Source organism: Salmo trutta, chromosome 32 (assembly GCF_901001165.1).
Source record: "Salmo trutta chromosome 32, fSalTru1.1, whole genome shotgun sequence".
Lineage (NCBI taxonomy): Eukaryota > Metazoa > Chordata > Actinopteri > Salmoniformes > Salmonidae > Salmo > Salmo trutta.
The window spans coordinates 10,309,773-10,318,868 of record NC_042988.1 but is presented as its reverse complement, the minus strand read 5'-3'; positions in this window follow the sequence as shown (position 1 = coordinate 10,318,868).

Genomic DNA, 9,096 nt, shown 5'->3' with positions numbered 1-9,096 from the left:
TGATGGTAGTGACTGCCCATTTATCACTTAACCATAATTTATTCACATTACTTTAATAAAATATTTCAGTTGTGTATATTACATGTTTTATTTGATGGCTTTATTTAATTCCAAGTCATCTCAAATCTCTATAGAGCTGCTGCCTTAGTAGTTCTTCAAAGTAAGTAAGGTATAATTTTATGACTGCTTAAATACCAACTACCAATCACTTAGATCATGTGTTTTTAGGTAGAGATACCTCGCGAAGCAACTGCTCTCTATCCCTCTTGATCGCGCATTCTCTCAGTCTGCCCCACACTAACCTGACCTTAGCAGGCGTAAAATAAACACACAGGTGGGACAAGTAGGCACACAATGGATTATGGTCATAGTAGTTAATTACCACGTTTTCTGCACCTAAACAATGTAGAATATTGGCCTGTTTGAAACCGCAACTCCCTACTATATCGCACAGTTTAGGCTTGATCTGATTTATCTGTAGAGAAACGTTGCAATGTGCACATTGAGCTCACAGGAAGAAAAGTGGAATTCAAGTAATTTTACTATCGGTCAAAATAACTGAAATGATGGTTAATCGCTCTGCACAAAGCATTAATGTAAAAGCAAGCAATACTGTGTACCATTGAGAACATGGTAATGTTACCTATTTGTGGCAAAGCCAGTAACCTATTGTTGAAGATGTACCTGTACTTCAAACAACAATCGATGGAAAGAAATCCTCCTCAGGGAAGGTTGTTCCTGTGGCTCTGTTTCCAAGATATCAGGTCACACTTCTACACTAGAGCGGGAAACCCATGGTAATGTCCCAATCCATTATAAAACATATATATTTTTTTTTTAAAGAGCCCTCGTGCCCACTGACTTTTTCTGTTAAAGTAGTCGTACTTACGCTGTTTCGAATTTTTCCTCCTGTGCCATCTTTTTGTGTTTTGGTTAATTGTAGCCACAGATTACATCTTAGTTTACATTCCCTTGTGCTTTGCCTCATGTAAGTCCTTGATATAAGTGTAGATTGTTTAATTACTATGTATCAGGACCATGTGTTCTATTTCTATCGGAATCTGAGAAGACAATGGATTCCAAAAGATTTGGGTCTTTTATTCAGGTCAAACCAGCATCAAAGTTTACACGGGTACAATTTTAAAAATGGTTTGGTACACAACCTCTCATCTTCAACTGTAACCAATTTAAAGAAATTGCATGCAACGTATTCACATTTTCACACGGTAAAATGTAGGAAAATATATGGAGAGAGAATTTCCCTCCGTGTCTTTAGGGTTGTAACCAATGTGCAAATGTATGATTTTGAAGTGTTTTAAAGACTTGTCTCTCAGGCTGCATTACAAAGGCAGCCCAATTCTGATCTTTTCCCCAATTATTGGCAAAAGAGCTGAACTGATTATTGGACAAATATAATTGGCCTGCCTGTGTAAAAGCAGCCTAAGACTGAAACATTGTAGAAACCCTCAAATGCTTTAAGTGGTAAAAAATGTATGTTGCTGATTGTATCCGCAGCCAGTGCTGCACACTTGCAATTAATGTATTGTTATTGATTATTTGCCTATGCTTTGTCCTAGTATCTAGAACTCACATAGTGCACTTCATTCCCACTAAAAGCAGTGTCTTGTAAAGTCACATCACCACTCAAAACACGTTTGTGCTCCTCAGTAAGCTAACCTTGAACAGTGCTGAATTTGTTTATTGCTTTTCTATGTTAGGAGAAAGACAGGAGTGGGTAATGGCTATCTAGCACTTCGCGCTCGCATTCACCTGTTTTGTCTCCTAATGCCCGCTAAGCGCAATCCACCTCTTGAAACAGTTGTGACGACTGTGTTCAACAGGTAACTCATTTAGTTGTTTTTGCTTTTGCTAATGAATCATCCAGCCACTTTTCTTCAAATGCCTACTGACATGTTTTCTTCTTTGTTATTTTTCCATTACTTTACAAGACCTCCGTACCTCATGTTGAATATCAGAAAAGAGTAAACACAGCAAATTGGTTATTTGAAACAACATTACCTCAATATTATTACAATATTATCACATATATTAATATTTGTCTGCATGACAGTAGAAGTGTTTGACTGGCATTAACTGGCACAACCTTAAGGATTCCTACCAAAACAGTTCACTATTTAGCATATTATCTTGCCTTGTCACATGGACATACAGTAAACTGCCACAATAATGGAAACACTTGAGTAAATGAGGGATACAAAGTGTAGTGAAAGTAGGTAATTCACAACCCATCATGCTTAGGGTAATGCATAAAAATGCTGGGCAGGCCATTATTTTGGCTACCATGGCAATGCCCCAATCCACAGGGCAAGAATGGTCACTGAATGGTTTGAAGAGCATGAAAATTATGTAAACCATACAGTGAGGGGAAAAAAGTATTAGATCCCCTGCTGATTTTGTACGTTTGCGCACTGACAAAGAAATGATCAGTCTATAATTTTAATGGTAGGTTTATTTGAACAGTGAGACACAGAATAACAACAAAAGTTTGCATTTTAATGAGGGAAATAAGTATTTGACCCCTCTGCAAAACATGACTTAGTACTTGGTGGCAAAACCCTTGTTGGCAATCAGAGGTCAGACGTTTCTTGTAGTTGGCCACCAGGTTTGCACACATCTCAGGAGGGATTTTGTCCCACTTCTCTTTGCAGATCTTCTCCAAGTAATTAAGGTTGAGGCTGACATTTGGCAACTCGAACCTTCAGCTCCCTCCACAGATTTTCTCTGGGATTAAGGTCTGGAGACTGGCTAGGCCACTCCAGGACCTTAATGTGCTTCTTTTTGAGCCACTCCTTTGTTGCCTTGGCCGTGTGTTTTGGGTCATTGTCATGCTGGAATACCCATCCACGATCCATTTTCAATGCCCTGGCTGAGGGAAGGAGGTTCTCACCCAAGATTTGACGGTACATGGCCCCGTCCATCGCCCCTTAGATGCGGTGAAGTTGTCCTGTCCCCTTAGCAAAAAAACACCCCCAAAGCATAATGATTCCACCTCCATGTTTGATGGTGTTCTTGGGGTCATAAGCAGCATTCCTCCTCCTCCAAACACGGCGAGTTGAGTTGATGCCAAAGAGCTACATTTTGGTCTCATCTGACCACAACACTTTCGCCCAGTTGTCCTCTGAATTATTCAGATGTTAATTGGCGAACTTCAGACGGGTATGTATATGTGCTTTCTTGAGCAGGGATTTCAGTCCTTCACGGCGTAGTGTGTTACCAATTGTTGTCTTGGTGACTATGGTCCCAGCTGCCTTGAGATCATTGACAAGATCCTCCCGTGTAGTTCTGGGCTGATTCCTCACCGTTCTCATGATCATTGCAACTCCACGAGGTGACATTTTACATGGAGCCCCAAGCCGAGGGAGATTGACAGTTCTTTTGTGTTTCTTCCATTTGCGAATAATCGCACCAACTGTTGTCACCTTCTCACCAAGCTGCTTGGCGATGGTCTTGTAGCCCATTCCAGCCTTTTGTAGTTCTACAATCTTGTCCCTGACATCCTTGGAGAGCTCTTTGGTCTTTGCCATGGTGGAGAGTTTTGAATCTGATTGATTGATTGCTTCAGTGGACAGGTGTCTTTTATACAGGTAACAAGTTGAGGTCAAGAGCACTCCCTTTAAGAGTGTGCTCCTAATCTCAGCTCGTTACCTGTATAAAAGACACCTGGGAGCCAGAAATCTTTCTGATTGAGAGGGGGGTCAAATACTTATTTCCCTCCATAAAAGTGCAAATCAATTTATAACATTTTTGACATGTGTTTTTCTGGATATTTTTGTTGTTATTCTGTCTCTCACTGTTCAAATAAACCTACCATTAAAATTATAGACTGATCATTTCTTTGTCAGTGGGCAAACGTACAAAATCAGCAGGGGATCAAATACTTTTTTCCCTCACTGTATGCCTTGGCTGTCTTAGTCACCAGATCTCAACCCAATTGGACAATTATTTCTCATGGAAGAATGGTGTCTCATCCCTCCGATAGAGTTCCCGGCACTTGTAGAATCTATGCCAAGTTGCATTGAAGCAAGTTCTGGGTTGTGGTGGCCCAACACCCTATTAAGACACTTTATGTTGGTGTTTTCTTTATTTTGGCAGTTACCTGTTTGTAAGGTTGCAAACATTGATGGGACCACAGAATCCATTTTATTTAGTTACCTGGCAAGAAATATAGGACATTTTAATTTCATACACATTTGTCACAGAGACAACTATTTGTTACAATTGCACAACTGTACAATCACAATATAAGATGTGCAGAAAGATGGCGGCCTTATTAATATGTTTTATATTTAGTCAGATATAGTGTTCTATCCGTATGCATGTAATAGAAGGATACAGTTATAGCCTACTAAAAGCATGCACACAGTTTGGTAGTCATTAAGAAGTGCATTCACTCAAGCATTGCATTATGGTAAAGAAATCTTGTGTATCTGGTTCTAGACATATTTATGTAGGCTATTTCCTGAAAAGTGGTTGAGTGGTTCCCTTTTAAAAGTAATATGAACTGAGTAAAAGCCTCCTCATCCTCATTTGAACCAAACGTGAAGGAGGAGGCGCAAAATTATTAAAGAAGGGACTTCAAATGAATTGTGATGCTACATTTGAAAGAGGGAATTAAAGGGAGTAGACATTTTGTGTTTTTCGAATTTGTGATTTTGGTTGTATGTTTTATTTCTTAGAAGTATTAGAATGATGTTTGTAATCCAGGGAACGTGCAGATTTCAAATTGACATCCAAATTCAAAAATGATTTCAAATAAGGATTTTATTTATTTTATGTTCCATTTGTGACATTCTTCACTCAATTCTATTCTGATAAGATGTGATCGATTGTAGGACATACAGATGTAGGATATTAATTTGAGCCAGTTTGCTACAGCAGGAAAATAATCCTGCAGCAACAGGAAATTTTGAATTATTATGTGGATTATAATTAATGGACATTTTTGTAGGGGTTGATACATTTTTCATTAGGGAAAATCAAGTCGGAAATTTCAAAGTGGAAATGACAAATTTCAGAAGCCTTTTTACACCTCAAATTATCGACAAGTTTTAAGTGTCCTGCATTGTAAGCAAGTTATCCTGCAACAGGGTGGTCAAATGAAGATCCTACATGTGTATTTCTTTTATAATTTGGCACGCTGAAGCTAGATTTTGCCAAATTGTAAAGTAGTTTGGTTTCTGGATTTCTTAAAAACAAAAGAGCACTTCTGAAATGCCATTCATGCCAAGTCAACTCTGCCAAGATAATGTAATTATGTAGGCAATGTGACGTTGTGTTATACATATTAGAAAATAACAACTGGGTACTTAGTGTAAGAAAAATAAATGAATAAATGTTAACAATCAACCTTTTTTGTTTCTTATTGTTTATCCTTATTATTTAGGTCAGGGATTAGCAACTTTGATGAGGGTGGAGGCCACAAAAAATCTGAACTCATCATGAGGGACCGCAGTGGCTTGCCAGTCTGTATATCCACGTCCATATCCACACACAAAATAAAAAATGGCCCTAGCTTTTGGAGGGAAATTTTGATGGGACCCCTCACCTTGTGAGCAAAACATTTTAGCGGCCCCTCTGTTGACAGCGGAGAGAAAATGTTGCTGTTAAAACAGCAAGTTTGTGGCAATTCCTCACATTTTTGCCATTGGGCGGAGAGAAGATTTTGCAATTGTATAACTAATTTCATACAATTCTATTCATTTGCCATGGGGCACTAAGGTATTCCCAGAAGATAATTGAAACAACAACCACCCGAGCCACTGCCTGTTCACCCCGCTACCATCCAGAAGGCGAGGTCAGGGCAGGTGCATCGAAGCTGGGACCAAAAGACTGAAAAACAGCTTCTATCTCAAGACCATCAGACTGTTAAACAGCCATCACTAGCACAGAGAGGCTGCTGCCTATATACAATCTTGAAGTCATTGGCCACTTTAATAAATATAACACTAGTCACTTTAATAATGTTTACATGTCTTGCATTACTCATCTCATATATACAATTGAAGTCGGAAGTTTTTACATACACCTTAGCCAAATACATTTAAACTCAGTTTTTCACAATTCCTGACATTTAATCCTAGTAAAAATCCCTGTCTTAGGTCAGTCAGGATCACCACTTTATTTTAAGAATGTGAAATGTCAGAATAACAGTAGAGAGAATTATTCATGTCAGCTTTTATTGCTTTCATCACATTCCCAGTGGGTCAGAAGTTTACATACACTCAATTAGTATTTGGTAGCATTGCCTTTAAATTGTTTAACTTGAGTCAAACGTTTTGGGTAGCCTTCCACAAGCTTCCCACAATAAGTTGGGTGAATTTTGGCCCATTCCTCCTGACAGAGATGGTGTAACTGAGTCAGGTTTGTAGGCCTCCTTGCTCGCACACGCTTTTTCAGTTCTGCCCACAAATTTTCCATAGGATTGAGGTCAGGGCTTTATGATGACCACTCCAATACCTTGACTTTGTTGTCCTTAAGCCATTTTGCCACAACTTTGGAAGTATGCTTGGGGTCATTGTCCATTTGGAAGACTTATTTGCCACCAAGCTTTAACTTCCTGACTGATGTCTTGAGATGTTACTTCAATATATCCACATAATTTCCCCTTCCTCATGATGCCATCTATATTGTGAAGTGCACCAGTCCCTCCTGCAGCAAAGCACCCCCACAACATGATGCTGCCACCCCCGTGCTTCATGGTTGGGTTGGTGTTCTTCGGCTTGCAAGCCTCCCCCCTTTTTCCTCCAAACATAAAGATGGTAATTATGGCCAAACAGTTCTATTTTTGTTTCATCAGATCAGAGGACCTTTCTCCAAAAAGTACGATCTTTGTCCCCATGTGCAGTTGCAAACCGTAGTCTGGCTTTTTTATGGTGGTTTTGGAGCAGTAGCTTCTTCCTTGCTGAGTGGCCTTTCAGGTTATGTCGATATAGGACTTGTTTTACTGTGGATATAGATACTTTTGTACCTGTTTCCTCCAGCATTTTCACAAGGTCCTTTGCTGTTGTTCTGGGATTGATTTGCACTTTTCGCACCACAGTACGTTCATCTCTCGGAGACCGAACGCGTCTCCTTCCTGAGCGGTATGACGGCTGCGTGGTCCCATGGTGTTTATACTTGTGTACTATTGTTTGTACAGATGACCGTAGTAGCTTCAGGCATTTGGAAATTGCTCCCAAGGATGAACCAGACTAGTGGAGGTCTACAATTTCTTTTCGGAGGTCTTGGATGATTTCTTTTGATTTTCCTATGATGTCAAGCAAAGAGGCACTGAGTTTGAAGGTAGGCCTTGAAATACATCCACAGGTACACCTCCAATTGACTCAAATGATGTCAATTAGCCTATCAGAAGCATCTAAAGCCATGACATAATTTTATGGAATTTTCCAAGCTGTTTAAAGGCACAGTCAACTTAGTGTATGTAAACTTCTGACCCACTGGAATTGTGATATAGTGAATTATAAGTGAAATAATCTGTAAACAATTGTTGGAAAGATTACTTGTGTCATGCACAAAGTAGATGTCCTAACCGACTTGCAAAAAACTATAGTTTGTTAACAAGAAATTTGTGGGGTGGTTGAAAAACGAGTTTTAATGTCTCCGACCTTAGTGTATATAAACTTCTGACTTTAACTGTATATACTGTATTCTATGCTATCTATTGCATCTTAGCCTATGCCGCTCTGTCGTTGCTCATCCATATAGTTATATATTCTTATATAAAGAACATTCCTTTACTTAGATTTGTGTGTATTAGGTATTTGTTGTGGAATTGTTAGATATTATTTGTTAGATATTGCTGCACTGTCTGAACTAGAAGCACAAGCATTTTGCTACACTTGCAATAACATCTGCTAACCATGTGTGTGACCAATAACATTTTATTTGATTTGAAACTTGGATGTCATCCAATGAGATGTATTTAATTTTTTCTTGTTATTCAGAATAATTTCCAAGTCATTTGGTGAGCAATTACTATCTAAATGTGGGATGGGAGGCAATTTTCCTCATACATCTTTAGGTAAACCTGAAAATAAAGTAATATTCTGGTATTGTGTTTAGACAGGAAGCGGTAGCAGAGTTTAGCATTCATTTATAATGGCGGTGGGCGGAATTATATCCAGGCAGAGCGGTCGACGGTGCTCGTGCACGTGAAAGCCGCTCAGGCGAGGCGGAGAAAATAAGAATCTACTCTATTTGGGCGAACTCCACTCCGGCCCATCGCTTCCAGTCTGGAAATCCCTAAAGTGTTGTTAATAAAAACGGCCAATAAATGCTCTGGGACATTACTGTTAGGTGGTGTACACACATGGTTATGATGAACCCAGGTATGTGACATGTATGTATACCAAAACTGTCTTGGTGAATCAATAACAGCCAAGGTAAGTGGGAAATCATGTTATTGTTGTATTTTGAGTAGACTATCACTTTAAATCAGTGGTTCTCATCCAGCTTGTCTCAATATTCACATTGCGAAAAAATAATTGCCAAAATACAATCTGGAAAACTATTTTTGATGCTATATTGATAGTAAATGTAGCAATTATATGACAAGGGAACAACATTCCCACCTCTTTCATTGTCAATAATTAAATCACTGGTTTGAGAGCACAAAATCAACCAAAATAGCGCTGCTAATAGCTCTATATTTAAAATACTGTGATTGAAGAAAACATTTTCAGAGATTAAATAATAAAAAAAATGCAAGTTCCTTATTTCTTCACACTTTCTACCTGGTGTAAGTCGTTTATGTTCAGACTGGTGTATTTTTCATTTAAAAAAAGAAATATATATTTTTTGGGACTCAAAACACCCAATACCCATTCGAAACCTCCTGCGACCCAAATTTGGGTCGGGACCCACCAGTTGTGAATCGCTGCTTTAAATCATGCCATGAAAAAAAAATGATACAATACTTTATTGAACATTTATATTTTGTTAAAGTGATAGTTTCTCTCATACTGCCTTGTGTCATGGCAGCAGGCTATTTTATTGTAGGCTATATCAAGTGTTGCTATATGTCAGGTCAGGATACAGAGAAACAGATTATTTAAATGGGTTTAAATTAGAAGTGCA